We start from the raw sequence: 24,175 nt of genomic DNA, 5'->3' as shown, positions 1-24,175 counted from the left end.
GGCCTTGCTACCACAAAAACACAACACGACACAAATGTATTCCTAATCACGGGAACCCTAGCATCCCTATTCTTGGCATGTCATTAGGCAAACATAGCAGACCTACAAGACATGTGGTGTAGAGGGAAAATAGACCCCTGTGGGACTTCAGCGAAGTATATAGTTGAACTGGTTTAGCGTCCCTATTTTGAGCATGTCAGTATAGGAAAAAAAAATCAAAAATGTTGATAAATTGACATAATGTCAGAAACTGAAAATAGCCTGTGCATTGTAGATGGGCTATTTTCTTTGTGTGACGCCATGGTACGATGAAGTTTGAAATAGGGCTTAAGTGGAGCACAGTGTTACAATGAAAACAAGCCCAAAGAGAAGCAATCATTTTCATCACTTGAAGTTGAACCCTAGTATATACTGAGACTATTTGAAAATATATGATCTGATCTTGTTTGTATATATTTTTTTTTTTCCAGATGGGGTCCGCCACATGACATGAAAATGTTTGCGGATCAACGGTTTAACACTTGAGTGTCTGTGAGGTCTTTCTGACCCATTTTGAGATTTCAAAGTTGATTATATTTGCCCGTGAACATCTCAGAAGGTTCCCCTGCTTCCATGACTTTTCCCAAATATTCGATTCGGTGTCAAAGCCTCTGAAGAAAGTTGCCAATAACGTTGCAGGAAAAAAAAGGTATTTTTGACCTTAAGTCAGCTTGTGTGGTACCTGGCTTTACTTCAGTCATTTGGGCTTCCGTCCTAAAAGCATTAGGACGGAAGCCCAAATAAAACAGCTACACTTTAGAATAAAGCCTCCGCCCCCAAAAAACTAAACTAGACCTATGCCGATATTTACAAGCAACTTTACAGAAAAACAAGCCCAAAGTGGATTATAATAAGTGGACATGCCAACACTGGTGGAGCACGACGGGAGCATGACGACGCCTTATCACTGCAAAACAATATAACAATAACATCAATTGTGACTAGAGCAAGGGGAGGACCCTACTGTAATACTGTGTACAGAATATAATAAACCTCAGAGGAACATACTGTGAATGGACCAGCATTAAGTCTAAAGCAACAACACGCCAGCAACGCAACGCTTACAGTGAAAACACAAACAGACTAATATTGATGATGGTGATGAGAATTGTCGTAAACTAGAGTAGATTATCAGGATTTGGAACGAGGGACGAGCATGGCAGGGGAAATAAGAAAGGCACTTGTGCGCGTGTGGACGCACGCACGCACGCACGCACGCACGCACGCACGCACGCACGCACGCACGTACACAATGAAACTGTATTTTAATAGCTAATATATTCTCTAACTAACAGAAAAGCTGTCAGTTGGCTGCCAAAACACACAGCTAACAGGCGAAGAGACGAATAGAGGGATAAAGAGAGGACGAAAGAAAGAAAACAACAATTACTAAGCATGGATGGAGAGAGAGAGGAGAGAGAGAGAGAGAGAGAGAGAGAGAGAGAGGGAGAGAGAGAGAGAGAGAGAGAGAGAGAGAGAGAGAGAGAGAGAGAGAAAGAGAGAGAGAGAGATGGGGTAAGACATTGGGGAGCGGAGGAGAGAAAACTGAAAGAGAGAGACAGAAAGAAAAGAGAGATCTAGAGATGGAGGATAACACAAAGAGTAAACTGCAGCACCCTGCTGCTCTGTAACACTGGCTATTGTGGACACAACACACACACACACACACACACACACACACACACACACACACACACACACACACACACACACACACACACACACACACACACACACACACACACACACACACACACACACACACACACACACACACACACACACACACACACACACACAACCCCTAACCGCCCTCTTGACAGCTATTAGAATAGATGGCCGTATAGTAATGCCAGGGAGCCAGCCAAACAATAACACAGTAAAAACATTTAGGCCAGTTTAGGATGATAGAGAGACAATATGTGGGGAGAGAGAGAGAGAGAGAGAGAGAGAGAGAGAGAGAGAGAGAGAGAGAGAGAGAGAGAGAGCAGTATACATATGTATGTGCAGTATATGGGAGAATATGTGTAGGAGGGAAAAGGTTTGTCGCTGAATGCATTCCATATGAGGATTACACCGGTATATGGAATGCATTCAGTGACAAACGTATATATATATATATATATTATATATAGTTACTATATATATATATAGTACCATGATCTCCAACTCAGCAGACCAGGTAGGCAACAAGCCACGGCCGGGTCTTTTGCAGGGTCGTTACACTACCCCCTCCTTTCTGAAGCGCGCCCTCGCTTCACTCCTCGAGTCCCTCAAGTCCATCACGGGACGGGGTCCAGCGGTCCTCGACCACCGCTGCCACCAATGTAACATTTAGCACCCTGAGCTGGAATCGAACCCCGATCTCCAACTCAGCAGACCAGGCAGGCAACAGGCCGTGCCAAGAGAGCTAGCAAGTTACGGACGGGTCTTTTGCAGGGTCGTTACAATATACATATATATAGTTAAGGGACTAACAGGAGGGAAAACTGTTGGTTGGCAAGTACTCTTGCTTTTCAAGAATCTCGCCCACGCACCATGTTTAAATCTATTCATAAACATCTAGTGTGAAGCATGTCGGCGACGCTACGTGATCACAGACATGCACCACACAACTGACCACTTAAGACTGATTCATGCTTCATAAGGTTATGGTTCTAAATGATCAGACATGCACCACACAATTCACCAGTTAAGACATTCACATGCATGCTTCATAAGGTTAGGGTTCAAAATGATCAGACACGCACCACACAATTCACCACTTAAGACTTGCTTCATAGTGCAGCGATGTGGCACAGCAAAGATCTACAAGCTTGAGACATGTTGTGAGCTTGTTATTTTGCTTTGTTATTAATTTATTTATTTAAAGTTTCTTCTGTTATGAGTCTATGACATGTCCAAAATAGGAAGGTTATGTTTCAAAGTAGACACTAGACACCATTTTTCTCACAAATTATATTAGCTATTTTTTGCCACATGGCACCGGCATATTAGGCCTGGGAGTATGGACGATTTTTGAGAATTTGGGGAAATTTAAGAAAGTATGGACACCAAGTTTAATGTTGTTTTACTGTCTGTAAACAGTGCCAGTAGAAAGTACTAAAAAGGAAAATAAATAAATAAAAGAATAAATAAGAAAGAATAAAAAACACAAACAAACAAGCAAACTTGGATAGCTGACAGACAGACAATGACACGGTTCAACCAACTGGGCATTGTTCTGGGCCAAGGGCCTGCATACTAGTGGAGGGAGCACAGTCATTGTTCTGGGCCAAGGGCCTGCATACTAGTGGAGGGAGCAGTCATTGTTCTGGGCCAAGGGCCGGCATACTAGTGGAGGGAGCAGTCATTGTTCTGGGCCAAGGGCCTGCATACTAGTTGTGCTGTCAAAACCCCTAATTGGCCTAATTGGCATCAATCATTGGTGTCAATTATCACTGTCAATCACTGATAATGAGTCAGCACCTGGTGGCAATCACTGATTGGGGAGAGGCTCAGAAAACAGGAAGTGTTTGTTCAGTATGAAAAGCAGCATCAGTGGTGAACACTGCATGGAGAGAACAGCAGAACAACTGAAAGACTAACCAAACATTGGAGCTGGGAAGACTGAAACCTGTCAGGCCATCAAGGGGAATGCCACTGGTGCGATAAGTGTTTCTTCATTGCTGTTTATTATATTGCTTAAAGTTTGATGCAAGTTACTCATGTTTTTGTGCTAGGCCACATTTAAACTGCTATATTTATGTTTGATTTAAGTCACATATAGGCTTGCTTAGTCGAATTATGATTTTGAATTGATTATTGTAGATGATATGAGTTAAAACAACCTGTTTATTTGAATTACTGAAGAGAGTAGTGATTCAGAGCTGAAGGTCACATGAGTAACCCTGGTTATATGATTGAAATGAGTGAATTTCAGTTTATTTTGTTTGATTATGAATGACCTTACATAGTTAATGACAGCTTGTATTTTGTTTTGTCTTTTTCTCTGTTTAAGGTTTTCAACCTAAATACCTACTACACCTACTGTACCACAACTTGTTTCGAATTAAAAACGAACAAAAGAGGAAAGAAGTTGCCTTATTGAGTTGACCACAGTTCCCCCTGTCGGCTAAGCCGTTTTTCAAGTTTGGGCAAAAAGGTTTCTGAAAAATCCCGAATAACTTGACAGTTGAAAACCATCAGCGTGCCAGCTTGTTGACCAAGAGGAACTCATCAGTCCAGCAACAGGACAAGAAGATAAAAGGCTTCAGAAAGTCCAGCAGAGGGAGCTGATGAGAAGTGAAACAACTGAGGCACCTGTGAATAAATTCAACTTCCACAATAAACAAACAACCTTTCACTGATCAAAATGGCGGAGGATGTTCTTGGCAAGACAGTTGATCAATTAAAGAAGGAGAGGACTGTAGCCAAGAGCTGCTTCACAAGGCGGGCCAACTACCTCACCAGAAGAGCAGACACTTTGTATGAGTCAGAGCTCAGAGAAGAATATACAAAATTATCTGCTGATGCACGGAGGGTCATTGAAATGAACGATGATTTCAGGACTGGCCTACTGGCAGAGATTGAAGCCAAGGATGATGAAGACGCACAACTTGATGAAGGTCAGGAAGCAAGCCTGGAGAAGGTCGTCAGTGACTGTGAGGAAAGATTGGATGAAGTGAAAAGGCTTGTCCAAAACAACATCTGGGCCAAGTATGGACAAGATGTGATGGAGGCTGCATTGAAAGCAGCTGAAAAAGCGTGTCAAGATGGATACAACATACCTGTGGAAAGCATCAACTGCGAGAGCTTTGAAGTCCATCTACTCGTAATGGAGAGGCTCATCAAAGAGGCATCTAAAGCTTTTTCTGACTGGGAGCCATGGATCCCCACAGCAGAAGCCAGTGTCTTCAAAGGGAATATTAAGAACATGAGAAGTGTCAGCAATGAGCTCGACTTGAGAAAAGCAGATTTTGCCAGAGCACGAAGACTTGAGTTTGAAAATCAAGTATCAGCACCAGTTGGTGTGAAAACAGGTATGACAGGACAATTCATGCCGCTTGTAAAACTTAAGCCAACTAAACTGCCTACATTTAGTGGCTGCAAGAGGGAGTTCCACCGCTGGAAAAAAGACTGGGAGAGCCTGCAAAGGCAGGGAGAGCCGACTGGGTCACGAGAGGTCAAAAAGGTCCAGCTCCTTGACAGCGTGGACGAGAAGATGGCCAAAGACCTCAGACTGTCTACCTACAATACAGCTGATGACATATTCAGAGTGCTGGAAAACCGGTATGGAAACAAGTCTACCATTGCTATTGAAATAATTGAAGAGCTGGATAAAATCCCGCCGGTGAGAGGAAACCAGCCGAGGAAAGTAGTAGACCTAATTCAGACACTAGAGAAAGCCCTCTCCGACCTGACAGACTTAGGAAATACTGGGGCCCTCAAGAACCCACTAGTGGTGAAGTCCATTGAGAGCAAGCTTCCTGATTTTGTGAAGAAAGACTGGCTTGTCTTCATGGTTGATGCCAATAATAATGTCACTCAAGATAACCATTTTGACATGCTGCTCACATTCCTAAAGAAGCAGGAGGATATCTTTGAGAGATTGGACCAACTGAAAATAGTGGACAAATCAGAAAAATCTGACAAAGCAGACAGCAAATTCAATAAGAAATATGCCTCCACCAGAACCACAAAGAAAGATGACACCGACGGTGGGTGTATTATCTGTGGAGAAGAGAGGCATAAAGACAGGATTTTCTTCTGCAAGAAATTCAAAGCACTGAAGCTGTCAGAAAAGGAGAAGGCTGTTAAGAAGATTGGTGCATGCAGGAAATGCTTAGAGTGCCATAAGAATGATGACAGCTGTAAAGATCATTTCCTTTGCAAAAACAAAGACTGCAGAAGGGAAGGCTCGTCAGATCACCACTTCTTTCTCTGTCCAAACCCAAGAGGAGAAGCTAAGGGAGGTGACAACGAGAGGCCATGGAGAGACAGCAAGAACAAAAGCAGCCTAACAGAGGAACAGGAAAGGTTCTTGAGTGAACTCTCCCCAGAGGCAGCAGATAGGTGCAGGAAAGCTTTCACTAACAAGACCTCCAAGGGAAGTTCTGAAAATGACCAGATGGGGCTACTAAAGGAAAGTGGGCTACGAGAGCTGCCTGTCTTGATGATGTTGATGGAAGTGACGGCCAATGCTGGCCAGAAAATTGGAACTCTGGTGGACCTAGCTTCAGACACCAACTACATAACCCACAAAGCAGCTGACAGGTTGAAGCTGAGGAGTGAAGAAATCACACTAGTTGTGCATGGAGTTGGTGGCATGACGACTAAAGCGGCCACAAGAAGATATCTGCTCAGGATTCGAGTCAAAACCTCCAAGGGAACGGAAAAGGCTCACGAACTTGTCTGTTATGGCCTAAATGAAATTGCTGAAGTTAACAGAGTAGTCACACCTGAGCAGCTGAAAAGATTCTTCCCAGAGGTGGATCTCAAAGAGCTGAAGAGACCCGAGGAGATTGAGTTGCTCATCAGCCACAGAGAAGGAAGACTTGCCCCACAGAGGATGAAAGCCGTGGGAGACCTTGTCTTGTGGGAAAGCCCTCTTGGAAAAACTGTGGCCGGAGCTCACCCCGATCTGTTTGAAGAGATAAAGGTGGCTGCACATGAGTCAGAGACACATTTTGCACGTTCCATGCGAACAGCTGCTGTCAAGTATGAGGAGATTCCAGCAGAAGGCCTCTTCAAAACAGACAAGACAGTTCACCTGGATGACACCACCGCTGAGGCCAAGTACACAGCTGCCAGTCACAGAGACTTCCTAGAGTGGTGGAAGTGGGACAGCATAGGAGCAGCCTGTGACCCGAAGTGTGGTGGATGTCGCTGTGGCAACTGCCAACCTGGAGGGAAGGAGATGACTCTAGCTGAAGAGAAGGAGTCTGAAATCATAAAAGAGGGCCTCACCTATGTCATGGAGGATGAACATAGCAAGTCACCACACTGGGACTCAAGGTACCCTTGGATAATCGACCCAGCTTCCCTTCCAAATAACAGAAGTGGAGTCGAGTCGACCTTTCTAAGAACAGAAAAACGTCTCAGGAAAGAGCCCGAATGGTTTGCCGCCTACAAAGGTCAGGTCCATGAGATGGTTGAGCGGGGAGCTGCAAAGAAGCTCACAAAAGAGATGATGGATAACTGGAAAGGCCCAGTATGGTACGTAAGCCACCTGGTTGCTCCAAACCCCCACTCTGTCACGACTCCAGTGCGCATTGTTTGGAACAGTAGCCAAACGTTCAAGGGAGTCAGCATGAATGATGTGCTGCTGAAGGGGCCAGATGTCTTAAACCAAATCAGAGCCGTCCTGTTCAGGTTTAGAAGAGGAGTGCATGCAGCATTGGGAGACATCAGGAAGATGTATAATTCAGTGTGGCTGGAGGAGCGTGAAATGCACCTGCACAGATTTCTCTGGAGGGACTCACAGGATGAGGAGATCGGAGAATATGCCATCACAAGAGTGAACATCGGTGACCGACCTGCTGGATGCATTGCACAGCTAGCTATGCGAGAAACTGCAAGACTCGCAAAGTTTTCTCATCTAGTAGATGCACGCAGAGTCATAGAGGAGGACAGCTACGTTGATGACATCCTGACATCCCACGATGATCCAAACAGACTGGAGGAGATCACCAAGGAGGTTGAGGGAATCCTAAAATCCGGTGGATTTTCCCTGAAGCCATGGGTCCGGTCAGGGCAAAGTGGGAGGAGCGTCGGCGTTGCACCGACCCTCTCAACAAAGAAGCCCTCGGAAAATGGCAACACATTGATACTGCCAAACCAGAGGAGGGACGAAGACAACAAGGCCTTAGGCATTGGATATCTGGTAGAGGAAGACAAACTCTATATGATGACCTCAATCAACTTCTCAAAGAGAAGAGGCAAGATGCGGACAGGCCAGGACCTTTTGATGGAGGAGGTGAGAGAAAGAACACCCAATCCTCTGACCAGAAGAGAACTACTGAGCCAGGTAGCAGGACTCTATGATCCAATTGGCTTGGTCACACCTGTGAAACAAAAGGGAGCTATCCTTGTCAGAAGAGCATTCCAGGAGACTGGATTTTTAAATCTGGCCCGAGACACTTGGGACAAGCCGCTCTCTGAAGGCCTCAGGGAGGAGGCCATAAAGCTGTTCCAGGAGTATGTACAGCTGGGACAAATCAAGTTCCATAGGAGCCTTACCCCACCAGGTTGGAAGGGAAGACCTTGGGCTATTACCTTCTCAGATGGGAGTGACAAGACCTACGGAGCTGTCATGTACCTTAGGTGGGAAACGGACCACGGCATTGAGGTCAGACTAGTGGAATCAAAGGCCAAGCTGACGCCCCTCGACCAAAAAGGAGACGCAGTCAAGGCTGAAGTCTGTGGCGCAGTCTTTGCAGCAAGGCTCAGGAAATATGTTGAGAGGCATGGCCAGATGAAGATTGATCGCTGGTTCCACCTAGTCGACAGCCAAACAGTATTGGGAGCCATTCAGCGAGACAGCTATGGCTACCAGACATTCTTTGCCAACAGAGTTGGAGAGATCCAAAAGGCTTGTCCAGTTGAAGACTGGTGGTGGATTGCAGGGCATGTCAATATTGCTGACATCATCACAAGAGGAGCTACTCCAGAAGACCTTGGAGAAGACACTGCTTGGCAAAATGGCCCAAAGTTTCTGAAATTACCATTGGAAGAATGGCCAATAAAGTCTGCTAAAGATGTTGTAGCTGATGCCAGGGAGAGCATCAACAAGCTGCAGAGAAAAGCATTTTCAGCAGTTGTGACGAGAGCTCAAGCAAAGAAAGGCCTTGGAGCTGTACCTCAGGATAACCCCAAAGTTGAGCCTGACCTGACTCACCCTGGTCTCCACTCAAACACATCTGAGGAATCTTCGCAGGGTAGAGTGCATACTGGCTCCATCGCCGAAAGCCTTCTGGATGTGAAGAAGTTCAGCAGTTTGTCAAGGCTGATTGGAATCATTGCTTGGGTCCAACAAGCTGCAACCAAATGGTTGGACCTGAAGAGCAAGGCCACAAAGCAAGCAAAGTGGGAGGCAAAACCCTCAACTGAAAAGCCCAGAGCGCTTGTGCTTGATGCCAAAGGCCGTGAGTATGCCTTCAGAGAACTCTGCTTAGCAGCCCAGAAAGATTTCACATTCCCTGATGCAACCCTCAACCGATTAGTCGTGTTCAAAGACAAAGAGTCTGGACTTCTAGTTTGTGGAGGCAGGATCCAGTCCTTCAGTGAAGACAAAACTGCAGTGCCTATTCTTCCATTTGATGCTTGGATAGCTACACTTCTAGCTCAAGAGGCTCACAATGTGAATCACGAAGGAGTGGCAGGAACTCTCTTGAGGATGAGAAGGAGAGCCTGGGTGGTAAATGGTCGAAGAATAGCCAAGAAGATAGTGGACGGCTGTGTGACTTGTCGAAAGGCAAGAGCGAAGCGATGTCGACAGATAATGAGTGACCTCCCACCAGAACGGGCAGAACCAGCAGCTCCATTTGAGTTCACCGCCATGGACCTGTTTGGGCCCTATGAAGTCAAAGACGAGGTGAAGAAAAGAGTGAAGCTCAAAGTCTGGGGAGTTGTATTCAGCTGTATGGCGTCCAGAGCCATCCATGCTGATATAGTCAGTGACCTGTCAGCAGAGGGATTTCTGCTTGCCTACCAAAGGTTTACATCATTGAGAGGGCATCCAAAAAAGGTTTGGTCTGACCCGGGCTCAAACTTTGTTGGGGCCAAACCTGCCCTAGAAGACCTCTACTCATTCCTGGAGCACCTAGACAGGTCTGGAGTGGAAGAGGAGGCTGCCAAGCATGGCACTAAGTGGTCATGGAAAATTCATCCTGCAGACTCACCCCACAGAAACGGAGCAGCAGAGGCAGCTGTTAGGACAGTGAAGAGAGCCCTGCACAACCTGGGCGGTGAAGGTGTCTTTACGTGGGGAGAGTTTCAGACCCTTGTGTACATGGCAGCCAATCTGGCCAACGAAAGGCCTATAGACGCAAGGGCACAAATCCAAGAGGGATGTGTCGAGTACATCACACCTAATTCTCTCCTGTTGGGACGGGCCTGCTCAAGAGGTGACCCAGGAGACTTCCAATTTGAAGGCTACGCCTACAAGAGATTGAGAGTTATCCAATCAGAAGTAAACAAGTTCTGGAAGAAGTGGTGTCAGTTGGCAGGTCCCAACCTGTTTATCAGAAGCAAGTGGCACACAAGAGAGAGAAATGTTGCTGTCGGGGACATTGTTTGGCTAGCTGATCAAAATGCCTTAAGATGTCAGTTCAAGTTGGCCAGAGTGATCAGTGTGAATTCTGACAAGGATGGCATTGTCCGAGATGTCAATGTCAGGACATTTCCCAGCTACCCAGTTATGATCAAGAAACAGACTAATGAGGAATCCATGAGCAAGAGGACCAGAACTGAGAAGAAGCCTACCAAAATCCCTGCCACGATTCTTCACAGAGACGTCAGGCGTCTTGTTGTCCTGATTCCAGTGGAGGAGCAACTTGGAGAAAAGATGACAGTCTCAGGATGAGGTGACCTCCTTGGGTTCAGCAACCAGGAGCTCAAGTGGGAGGTGTGCTGTCAAAACCCCTAATTGGCCTAATTGGCATCAATCATTGGTGTCAATTATCACTGTCAATCACTGATAATGAGTCAGCACCTGGTGGCAATCACTGATTGGGGAGAGGCTCAGAAAACAGGAAGTGTTTGTTCAGTATGAAAAGCAGCATCAGTGGTGAACACTGCATGGAGAGAACAGCAGAACAACTGAAAGACTAACCAAACATTGGAGCTGGGAAGACTGAAACCTGTCAGGCCATCAAGGGGAATGCCACTGGTGCGATAAGTGTTTCTTCATTGCTGTTTATTATATTGCTCAAGTTACTCATGTTTTTGTGCTAGGCCACATTTAAACTGCTATATTTATGTTTGATTTAAGTCACATATAGGCTTGCTTAGTCGAATTATGATTTTGAATTGATTATTGTAGATGATATGAGTTAAAACAACCTGTTTATTTGAATTACTGAAGAGAGTAGTGATTCAGAGCTGAAGGTCACATGAGTAACCCTGGTTATATGATTGAAATGAGTGAATTTCAGTTTATTTTGTTTGATTATGAATGACCTTACATAGTTAATGACAGCTTGTATTTTGTTTTGTCTTTTTCTCTGTTTAAGGTTTTCAACCTAAATACCTACTACACCTACTGTACCACAACTTGTTTCGAATTAAAAACGAACAAAAGAGGAAAGAAGTTGCCTTATTGAGTTGACCACAGTTCCCCCTGTCGGCTAAGCCGTTTTTCAAGTTTGGGCAAAAAGGTTTCTGAAAAATCCCGAATAACTTGACACTAGTGGAGGGAGCACAGTCATTGTTCTGGGCCAAGGGCCGGCATACTAGTGGAGGGAGCAGTCATTGTTCTGGGCCAAGGGCCTGCATACTAGTGGAGGGAGCACAGTCATTGTTCTGGGCCAAGGGCCTGCATACTAGTGGAGGGAGCAGTCATTGTTCTGGGCCAAGGGCCGGCATACTAGTGGAGGGAGCACAGTCATTGTTCTGGGCCAAGGGCCGGCATACTAGTGGAGGGAGCACAGTCATTGTTCTGGGCCAAGGGCCTGCATACTAGTGGAGGGAGCAGTCATTGTTCTGGGCCAAGGGCCTGCATACTAGTGGAGGGAGCAGTCATTGTTCTGGGCCAAGGGCCTGCATACTAGTGGAGGGAGCAGTCATTGTTCTGGGCCAAGGGCCTGCATACTAGTGGAGGGAGCACAGTCATTGTTCTGGGCCAAGGGCCTGCATACTAGTGGAGGGAGCAGTCATTGTTCTGGGCCAAGGGCCGGCATACTAGTGGAGGGAGCAGTCATTGTTCTGGGCCAAGGGCCTGCATACTAGTGGAGGGAGCAGTCATTGTTCTGGGCCAAGGGCCGGCATACTAGTGGAGGGAGCACAGTCATTGTTCTGGGCCAAGGGCCTGCATACTAGTGGAGGGAGCAGTCATTGTTCTGGGCCAAGGGCCTGCATACTAGTGGAGGGAGCAGTCATTGTTCTGGGCCAAGGGCCTGCATACTAGTGGAGGGAGCACAGTCATTGTTCTGGGCCAAGGGCCTGCATACTAGTGGAGGGAGCAGTCATTGTTCTGGGCCAAGGGCCTGCATACTAGTGGAGGGAGCAGTCATTGTTCTGGGCCAAGGGCCTGCATACTAGTGGAGGGAGCAGTCATTGTTCTGGGCCAAGGGCCGGCATACTAGTGGAGGGAGCACAGTCATTGTTCTGGGCCAAGGGCCTGCATACTAGTGGAGGGAGCAGTCATTGTTCTGGGCCAAGGGCCGGCATACTAGTGGAGGGAGCAGTCATTGTTCTGGGCCAAGGGCCGGCATACTAGTGGAGGGAGCACAGTCATTGTTCTGGGCCAAGGGCCTGCATACTAGTGGAGGGAGCAGTCATTGTTCTGGGCCAAGGGCCGGCATACTAGTGGAGGGAGCACAGTCATTGTTCTGGGCCAAGGGCCGGCATACTAGTGGAGGGAGCACAGTCATTGTTCTGGGCCAAGGGCCTGCATACTAGTGGAGGGAGCACAGTCATTGTTCTGGGCCAAGGGCCTGCATACTAGTGGAGGGAGCAGTCATTGTTCTGGGCCAAGGGCCTGCATACTAGTGGAGGGAGCAGTCATTGTTCTGGGCCAAGGGCCTGCATACTAGTGGAGGGAGCAGTCATTGTTCTGGGCCAAGGGCCTGCATACTAGTGGAGGGAGCACAGTCATTGTTCTGGGCCAAGGGCCTGCATACTAGTGGAGGGAGCAGTCATTGTTCTGGGCCAAGGGCCTGCATACTAGTGGAGGGAGCAGTCATTGTTCTGGGCCAAGGGCCTGCATACTAGTGGAGGGAGCAGTCATTGTTCTGGGCCAAGGGCCTGCATACTAGTGGAGGGAGCACAGTCATTGTTCTGGGCCAAGGGCCTGCATACTAGTGGAGGGAGCAGTCATTGTTGTATTTAGCATTTTCCCTCCTAAACTTCTGTAAATTCTGAATCCTGTGTTTTGCCTATATTGCACTATAGATTAAATCAAATGGTATTTTGAGAGTATTTCATTTCCGTACTAGTTTCTAGTGAAACGGGGACTGTGCGTGACCAATCACAGCAATGGGGGTGAAGTTGAATCCCAAATGGACTCAGCTTTCCCAGACCCAGATGCCATGTTGTCAGATGCCGACGCCGAGATGCATCTAATTTTCATTTCAGATCGTCTGAATGAAAGAATGCGTTCTACAGATGTACTGTACGTGGGATTCCTCCCTTCAGTATATAGAATTGGAGGAAAATATGTATGTACAAATTAAATAAATAGAGTTAAGTGGAGCTGTTTCCCGATTTGTCTTTGATGAAATTATCTGTGCAGAACACTGTATGTATCCTGGAGGGAGTGCAATGAAAATATAAAATATGTACAGACTACAGTATATAAATAATTCTGATATACAGTGAATGCAATTCACATTTAGATCATTTGTGCATATTACCTTGACACTATCACACTACATTCTGCATTGCACTGGTTTGTCCAATACAAGAGTACCAGCAGAGCTACTGCCAGTGTGCAGTGTGTGTGTGTGTGTGTGTGTGTGTGTGTGTGTGTGTGTGTGTGTGTGTGTGTGTGCGTGCCTGCCTGCCTGCCTGCCTGCCTGCTTACGGCTGTGCACGCACCGCACGTGTGTGCATGCGTGTGCGATAATGATAAAAGTACTAAGCTTCACCAAGGTCCTCAATTTCCTCCGATGAGTGGAGCTAGTCCAAGTAGACTTCCGATGGTGCGTTCGTTTGTTCAAGGCTTTCCGCTTCCTCCCAACACGGTATTGTTGGCAATTATATAGTCAGTTAATCAATAGAAACATCTCACCGAAGGCTTAGAATTCCCCCTTTATCCTTCATATTGGAAGTAACAATGGTTCCCATTTGTAAAACTACAATACAAACATGTGTTGATACTGTACAGTATACTATCACCATAAATAAACAAGTCACGGTGGAACAGTAATTGCATTTCTTTTTCCAGTAGTCCACCTACCACTGCATAGATATCCTGTATTTTCTTTTGAAAGTGGTTACCAGTGGATACAGGCAGCCATGCTGGAAGAATGGGAGCTATACAAACATTCCGTGCAAGCCAAGGCCCTCTATTGCATACAATGTCTTTGCAGTTTCTGATGTGGACACCTTCGATTGACAACTCCCTTTTGATATGGCTTGATCCTGGCTTTCTGCTTTGCTTTGCAGACCAAGCCTGGGAATGAGGTTACAGCCTAAAGAAAATCCATGAAGGTAAAAAGGTGTGAATAATGTACAGACCAAATAAAACATGTCTCTGACATCGCACTGGACATTATTCATATATCAGTCATGCAACAATGAATAGTCCATCAATCTTCCATGTGTTTGCTGGGTTGTTGTTGTACTCTTGTGAAAATAACATCATCCACATTTGCCTAATCCTGGCAGGTCTTGAGGTGAAGTGAAAATGTAACATCTAACTCACCAGTGGTGGAAGAAGTACTCGCATGTTTTACTTAAGTAAAAGCATCAATACTGCAATGTAGAAATGTAGGCTAAAAGTACAAAGGTATTGGTATCAAAATGTACTTAACTCTTTGTCTGCCACCTAGTGGCGGAAGAAGGTACTGCGCCAGTATGCCAGAGGCTTTTCTGTGTTCTGGGGCAGATTCATTTCCGCGTTACCGGCATGGAGAACTTCATTGTAACGATCGGCTATTATTAGCGTTAGCTCACGCTGTTTATCTTTCGTCAGAACCGTTGTCGGGAGCGATGCGGTACAAAATCACAAATGACATCCGAACCTCAGATGGATCATGAAAACCATGGACAGTGCTCGTAGTTGCAGAGAAATTAGGCATTGAAAATCCTATTTAGACTGGAGGTAAATGGGGGTTGTGTGCAAAGATCCTGGTGCTGGGGGTGACGGAGGCGTTGCCTAGCAACCGGACCAATGTTAAAACCTGATTTTCGTCTAAACCGCTTCATATACACGCTGGGCAAGACCTCCTACGCTGTAGAGTGCATTGCTGGAATTTGGCGGAAGTAGCGGGATTTTGGCGGAAGTACCACTCAAGGAAATGACGTTGACGCTTTACAAATGTAAAGCGTTATGTTGTGATTGGTTTAAAATATCGTATCCGGGGGAAATAAATCTGACGGATGTTCCGGCCAGGCTTTTCTCTTCGCAGATGAGTAAGGCTGCAGGGGACGAGGCTACTTCATATATGGTGGGGGTACGGATATATAGGCTATGTAGCTGGCAGATAACGTCCCATAGCGGGGGGTACGAATGTATACATACTGTAGCTGGTAGAAAAATAATTTGCAGAACATCCCTTTCAAGTTTTCGAATGTATACAAATATTTTGAAAATAGAAGATCTACCTATAAGCTCACAATGTGTCGCATCGCAACACATTGTGAGTTTGTAGATGTATGTATATATAATAGGGCTGAAGTGGGTAATGTATGTTTTGTAATAATAACCAAAAGTAACTAGTAACTAATGTATTCAAATAAATGTAGCGTAGTATAACTTGTATCCGAGATGTAGTGAGTAGAAGTAAAACTATTGGAATTTGGAAATAGTAAAATAAATTACAAATATTTCACAATTGTACTTATACAGTTCTTAAGTAAATGTACTTATAGTTACTTTACACCACTGCTTACTATAGAGAACCGAGCGGTTCCTGCACTTCCTTTCTAGAATGTTTGATGGTAACTAAGTGTACCAATACTGAAAGTAGACATACCGTATTGTCCCGAATATAAGACGACTCGGATTATAAGACGAGCCCCATTTTTCAAGACTCATTTGTGGAAAAAGAACATTGAATGTCAAATAGTCTAGTCCTCGATTATAAATACAACCCTGTGTTTGAGGGGCACTAGCCCCTCCTGTATACAGCTTTTGACCCCACACGTCGCAATATTTGCCATTGACAACGAAAGGAGAAATTAGGTCAAATGTCCGCCAAATCTTGTCCCCACACGTCTCAATATTTGCCAGAGGCAAAGAAAGGAGAAATTAGGTCAAATGTCCACCAAATGTAAATTTGTGGCAACAGGCATTCTGATTGGCCAGTGTGAGATGATGCATGATGATGTACGCCCAGCTCACTTCACACGGGTGTGATTTTTTAGGATATTTCTATTGGAAAAAAACAACAAAGGTCTTAAATTCAGGCCAATAGGGTATATGGGAACCGTGTCAGGACCGCACACACGCACGCGCGCACACACACACACACACACACACACACACACACACACACACACACACACACACACACACCAGTGTCTTTAAACATTTATTTTACAAGTCTGACAGTGTAAAAGCCACATCAATGTCAGTCTCCTCCCCTTCCTCTGTCTCCTCTCCTCTCCCCTTTCCTCTCCTCTATCCTCTCCTCCCTCTCATCTCTTCTTCTCTCTCTTCTCCTACCTCTCATCTCCACTCCCCATCTCCTCTCCTGGAAAACCTGCATGCAGTTTTAATGGCGTCATGAAGAGAAAAAACTATACAGACAAAGAGGGAGGCAAGAGATGCTAGCAGACACATGTGACAGAAATAGAGAGAGAGAGAGAGAGAGAGAGAGAGAGAGAGAGAGGGTGGGGGGGTGAGACGGATAAAAAGAGAGAGCCAAGAGGAGTTCCACCCCATCCATAATGCAGGAGCAGCACATTGAGCTAAGAGGTCCAAGAGTCTGTGCGCTCTCTGTGCGCTCTCTGTGTGTGTGTGTGTGTGTGTGTGTGTGTGTGTGTGTGTGTGTGTGTGTGTGTGTGTGTGTGTGTGTGTGTGTGTGTGTGTGTGTGTGTGTGTGAGTGCTCGGCGTGAGTGCATGTGTCTATGTCTGCTCTTCAAAATGGAGCAGCTTTCCTTGCATTCCTGGTATTTTTCATCACAACAACCTTATTACAAATAACAACTTCTTTACAAATGCAACGGTATAGTCTGGGGTGCCTGGTTCAAAAATGCTCAAAGCTTGTGAACAAAAATATTTCAAATGGCCATACAAACTCAAAACATCATGATTACTTTTCAGCATGGTGCATTAATTTCTTTATATGGTATTACAAACGCTATAAGGTCAAAGACATCTTTTGGACAAAAGAGTAGCCTACAGTGTAGGCTTTACGCTGTCCAACAAGCAAGGCATTCTGGGAATATACCCAACACATGGAGGTCCATATTTTCTTTTCCTCACACAGACTTTATAATTGCTTTCTGATAACAAGTTCGCGTCCTCTGCAGCGTGTGATCAGGAGAGAGACAATGTAGAATAGTAATTTCAAAGAGAATTTAAAATAAACCCTCTTTGAAAACCCTTTGAGCACAAATGTTCACAAACGTTGGAGTTATGGCGTGGTCGTGGAGCGGAAACATGGAATGTTATTCCCTTTAAAGCTATAGTTAAAACAAAGTGATTAATTTGAACAGGATTACTGTATGGAATTTCTACATGTAACACATTGACTGCAATTCTATACCCCCTAAACTTTAAAAAAAAATGTAAATGAAATCCATGAAGTCCATGGAGTTATTTAGTAAAATAAGTAGTGTGCTTGCCTACTTGGACCACTTTTTGGTCCAAATCTCTTCGCCAAAAATAGGTTATAAGTAACCGATCTACAAGCTCACAACATATTACGAGCTCTGAGCTGCTATTAGCCACAGTGAGCTTGTAGATTGCCTATTTTCAGACGCCCGAAGGATTTTCTTTTTTTGTTTTTAGTTTAGTCTTGTTTATTTCGAATATGTCAATAAAAACTAACAATTTAGCAATTTTGAAATCAGTAAGAAAAACACTAAATTAATATGAGATCAAAATATAGCAAAAATGAAGTATAAAGGGTTTAATGGTTAAAGGGTTAGCTCAGACAGAGGGGTCAAAGTTGAACGAAATCTACGTTCACAGTATACAGTATTTTTAAAGATTTTAGATTTTATTTTAATACAATTTATTTTATTAAGATAAAATAAATAGTCCAAAATAGTCCAAAATAGTCCAAAATAGCGATGCCTTCCAGGTTGAACTTGGTTAATATGCAGAGTGTGCAGAAAATGTGAAAATAAATGAATGATTAAAGCAACTTCAGTGACGTCATTCACCTCCCTGACTGAGTTTTTTTACTGTATTTTCTCCAACTTCAAAGTTGCAAAGCTAAATGCACAGCTGGTGATGAATGGATAATTACTTAAAAATGAATGGAATCATTTGGGACGAGACAAAGTCATTGAACTCCACGAATGGTGCACGTGCGTGTCCGTGTGCGTGTGTGTGTGTGTGCGTGCTTGTGTGCACATGCATGCTTCTCTTGGCTGTAGTGTGGACATGCATGCATAAATCCCCCCCAATGACCTAAAAAGGTAGCACCGAGGCTCATTTCAATATTCCCCGCGCACAACCCGTCTACCAAATGCTGAGCCAGAGTGTGAAAACCCCATGCGCTGGATTTCACCACAGTCGGCTGGAAACCTTAGATGTCCAAAACCGTTCCCTTCTTGATTCCTTTTTTTTCTTTTTTTTATGTAGTGAAAATCTGTGGTGGAAAGTAAATTACCTTGTAAATTACATTTACTTACATTTACTGAAATACTGTACTAGTTTTTTCCATATACTTTTACTCCTACTCCACTACATTTCAGAGGCAAATATTGTACTTTTATTTTAATCTACTACATTTATTTGGAAACTTTAGCTACTATAGTCACTTTGTATATTTTGATTACGATTACAAAACATACATAAAACCACTTCAGCCCTATATACATTTTGGCCATTCGAAAAGATTATTTGAAAACTTAATTTAACAGAGTATCCTTTTCTACATTGCAGTATTGATACTTTTACTTAAGTAAAACTGGTGAAAATAGCCAATCTACAAGCTCACAATGCCACCCATGCGGCCCATCGCTTGCAGATCTGCTAATTCTCACTACTTTTGTGCCACACTATCGTATAATAAAGCAGGGCATTAATTTGCGGAGGGGGGCGACATATAAAGTTTAAATATGGAGATACAAGGTTTCTTTCTACCCGCCAGCGACGATTTCCATCCTAACTGCCTAGCTATTGTTACCATGGCAACAGCCACCAGGGGAGCATCACAAACATTCTTCTCCTTCTTCGACTGCGCCCGACGCTTCAGGTAAACCCATTACAGGGCCATGGAACTCCTCACTGATTGGCCCTAATCGGGTTATCATGGCGCCCACATATTACCCACAAGCCCCTTTGGTGATTGGAAATCTAGATTTATGGTTGGATTATAGAGGTGATTAAAGGGGGCAGTTTGCTGTGTTTCACATCCCAAACTGTATGTACAGGATTTTGGGGCAATTTCTTTCCCCAACTTCCAGAAGAACAGACTTTTGGGTTAAAGTGATTAGTGCTTGTTGTTTGTTATGTTGATCCGTGTGATACTCCCTGATACTGTGTATTAAGAGAGGAGAGGTGGGGAGAGGAGAGGACAAGGAAGGAGTAAAAAAGACAAAATGATTGCTACAGGAGTGTGTGTGTGTGTGTGTGTGTGTGTGTGTGTGTGTGTGTGTGTGTGTGTGTGTGTGTGTGTGTGTGTGTGTGTGTGTGTGTGTGTATAATCTGTATATGCATGCATGTGTGCGTGCTGATATAGAGTATAGGCTAATTAAAAGGGATAGTTCAGATTTTTTTAACTTAAGCCGTATGAAATACTTGCCATTAATATAGTGGTTGCAACTGATTGCCCGAGTCCCGTGGTGGGACTTCTGCTCTGGTGAAATATTAAGTAGTTCTGGTCATTTTGTGGGGGGCACTGGGGCCACGCAGTAAAAGTTAATTAATTCACAAAACTAACGTCATTTGTATAGTTGACCTATTTCTAAAATATTAATAATAATAATAATAATAATGGATTTTATTTATAATGCACTTTACATTCCTCAGAATCTCAAAGTGCTACAGTAGGCATTAGGCAAAAATATGAAACAGTAGGCAAAAGATATTAGATATATTAAAGATATATTAGTGCAACTTTCGTTCAACTTTGACCCCTCTATGACATGGAACTATTTTTTGGGCGTAGTGATATCTGTGTAATAGATATCCGTGTCATAGAGGGGGTCAAAAATGAACAAAAGTTGCACTAATATTTTAGAAATAGGTCAACAATACAAATTTTGTGGAATAAATAATGTGTGGCCCCAGTGCTCCCCACAAAATGACCGGAACTACTTAATATTTCACCAAAACCAGAGCAGAACTCCCACCACGGGACTCGGGCCAATCAATTAATACCGTTGCAACCAATATTAATGGCAAGTATTTCATACAGATTAAGTTAAAAAAATCTGAACTATAATGGATTTCAAGACACACACACACACACACACACACACACACACACACACACACACACACACACACACACACACACACACACACACACACACACACACTAGAGCAGGTGCCTCTCACCTTAAAAATAATAATCCACAGTCAGGTCAGTTCCATCTCTGTTTCATTAGTTTTCTTTTCTTACACAACATTACTTACCTGAATTGAAAAGTTAAAAGCTCGTTCAAATACTGATTGCGTTCCATAACCCATGGGTCCTCAGAGCCTATTAAATCCCCCATTGAATTAATTCTAAGCCGTGTCTTCGGGGTACAAGGGCATCCGCGAGAAACTGAGGCTGTGTTCTGAATTCAACCCAAATGAGATCAAGTGTGAAAATGTAAAGGTTAACGCAGTAATGTGAAATTCTCAAAGCAGCTCGCAGCTCTGAGGCTGATGCTGTGGAAACCTTGATGTAGAAGCACAGAGGTACACACCGTGCTACACTGGAATGCAAGTGTTTTATTATGTGATTTATTTTCTATTTGATATTTCACTCTCTCTCTCTCTGTCTGTCCAGTCAATTGAATCACAGGTGGCCAGGTCAGTCCCAAGGTTTTTATATTTGTATTTGTATATGACATTGTGGTCTAAAGGTCCATACACACCGGGAGTGTTTATGTCGTGCAATAAATTGGCTATTAGTTGAAACTGCTGTTGATGTTATGAGTGCATCCACAAAGAACGCGAATATGAAGCAGCAATACACTGACACCACGCTAGACAGGAACGCCCAAAAACGTCACATCCGGTTTTAGCCTGGGGTAAGAATTTTCTATGGCTGCCAATGCAACTTGGTCCAATCACATACGGACAAACATCTATGCCGATGCTATCTAACTTGCGGAGGTAGCGTGCCTTGTCCACGGCCAAACAGATCTTTCAACGTATGGCATTGCAAATACGTTTGATAATCGCTACTCTGCTCAATATTGTTTTGAAAATGCCGCAAATTGCATTGCAGTGAACGAGCGCAAATCACAACTTCCCCCGGTTGTGGGCGGAGTCACAGTTTGAGGCGCTGTTTACGCGCCGTGGTGTCAGTGTATAAAGCAATGTATATTTCATCTTCTTTTTTCCAAAAGAAGGTAAAAATGTCACCGCGTATAAGATCCAATACAACTATATGAATGAGGCATCACCAAAGTAATAGTTTGATGTGAAATTATCACATTTTCGTTTAGTTTATTCCCATCACTTCTGGTGTGCGACAACCTTCCACCTGGCAGTATTTTGACATGAAATGAACCTAAATCCTGACCCCAAACCCTTAGTCTAACCCAGGGGTAACCAACCAGTGGATTGCGATCCACCATAGCTCAAAGCTCTCGTGAAAGTCACTCGCTGAGTGGTCGGGTGGCGGACGCGCAGCCATCAACAGAATGTGTATTCGCTCGCGGCTCAGTTTAACGGCTACAGTACAGACAGGTCTAAACACTGCCTCGGTTCAACAACTGTTGGGAAGCAAGTCGCCCCAGCGGGGGTCAGGGAGACAGTGGACACGCACGTACAGGGTGTGTGTGTTTGGTGTGGAGTGGATCATATGGCGGACACAGCAGCAGCAATTGTCTGCAAGTTGCCGTTTGGGAGGTGACCAGTGACCGACCACAACCCGGAGCTACACGGGACAGGGACAGGTCTGCTGCTGGCAGAGCCAGAAGCAGATCATCGGACCGCACAGGGCCGGTGTGTCCAGTGTGTGTGTGGAAGGCGCAACAGCGCAGCGCCGATATACGGTAGGCCTATAAACAATGGCCAGCGTATAATGTAGTCTGCTAGTAAAATCCAGTGCATTGGTAACAAGCGCCATAAAAAGACTTTGCCCACATTAAGGCGTGTTGTTTTGGACAAAGACTTTTATTGCAGTTTACACAAGGACCATATCATTTTCCTGGGTCAGCTATAGCAGTCATGCATTCCGCGTGTTTAATAAATAAAAAAGATAAGAAAAAAATGAAGATAAAGAAGATAAAAAGTTTCTTCCCTTGTATTTCCTCCTTTCCCCTTCAACTGCGCCTCAGCGCCGCCCTGTTGGTTGTCACGTGCATTGTTTTTTAGCCTGTGGCTAAATTTTATCTTGAAATTTTATCGTGTCACCAAATGTGTGTGTGTGTGCTTGCGCACAGAGTGTGTGACGCGTCAGTGCAGTAGTACTGTGTAGAAGTGCTTGTAGTTAGTGCATGTTGCATGCTGCTCCTGCTTGCTACTCTCTGCTTTCAGCTACTGCCACCGGCTAGCCCCCCATGCGGGGGGTGAACAGAGGAGCCGAGTGCGTAAGTCTCCTCCTGCCGGTACACAGCCTATCTACCACCAAGACTCCTGCAGTGCCTCCTCATAGCCACACGGATACGTGTCCTTGCAGACACTAAACTAAAATGTAGGGGATCTCGGAGCAGCAGTGGGCCCCAGAGGTGAGGTGTGCAGGCCCACCGGTGTGTGGACACGCCCTGGCGCCTTGCCAACCACTGCCCCAGCTATGGGTAAATAGCATGGGCAGGTGGGGCTCATAGCCATGGACGGCAGCCCACCTAGGAGAAGGACACTCCGAATTAAAACCAGGACTGTGAGGAGTTGCACCCCACAGTCCTTACATAGCATTGTAAAGTCAACCATGGATAGTCTAGTCATTTCAAAACCTATACTTCCAAAGAAAAGCTAAAATAGCGGATCTACAAACTCAAAACGAGAGAGCTTGTAGATCCACTATTTTAGGGGCGCGACCCCGTACTCTTTAGCTACTGAAGATGCGGCGTACAACATGGATTTCTACACAGAGAGGACATCATTCTTTCAACGCAAAATGCTGGGTTCAAGTTCACGAGAGTTCAGCGATTCTCCTGAATGCTGCAATCGGGTATGGCATGAAGGGGGGGGGGGGGGGGGGGATTTTCACTGCAGCCCTTTCACCGTAGTAAATTCTGCAGTCATGGTCTGGAGAGCTAGGGCACCTTTTTTTTTACAGACGGGTAAAAGGGCACGGGCTTCCTTTGATGTCTATGTGTGCACATGCCTGATATAAAGTACAGTACACAAACCTGAGAACATGAGAACTTAAGTCCATAATCACAACACCAGAGGGAGCTCCACAAATCACGCTTAACACAGATTTGGCTCAAACAAGGGGTTCAATTCGTTCTCCTGCTATGCCACAAAAATGTGGAATGCCCTACTTGCAGGTGGCTGCGATTCTAAACTGCTCCCCCACGAGTTGTTCTTTTTCTACTCATTTATGATGTTTTAGCATAGTATTGGATAAAGCCTTTTAGCAGACCTTGTCTGAACTGTACTTCCCTGTGCTTGTCCTTAAAAGCATCAATCAATCAATCAAACATCTGAAATTCTGTGGCTGGTAAAGTAATGACCTTGATTGGACACTCATTAAAGTGTTAATGCTATCCCATGGGTACATACAATGTCAAATATATAGAATATACATACGGAGAATTTCCATATCGGTGGAATGGATAAAACATCGTAACCCCAAATAATCATTTGGTAATAAAAAACAAACAAACAAAAACAGCGATTGACGTAAGCATAGTGTATGCTTTGTCGCTTGTGAAAATCGCAGACCTACAAGCTCACAACGTGTAGCGTATGCGACGTGCTGTGAGCTATTTCCGATGAGTTACACAAGTATGAATCGGGCTTCAGGGGTTTCAGTTTATTCA

The sequence above is a fragment of the Electrona antarctica genome (genome assembly GCF_951216825.1).
Source record: "Electrona antarctica genome assembly, chromosome: 8".
NCBI lineage: Eukaryota > Metazoa > Chordata > Actinopteri > Myctophiformes > Myctophidae > Electrona > Electrona antarctica.
This window is presented reverse-complemented; position numbering follows the sequence as displayed.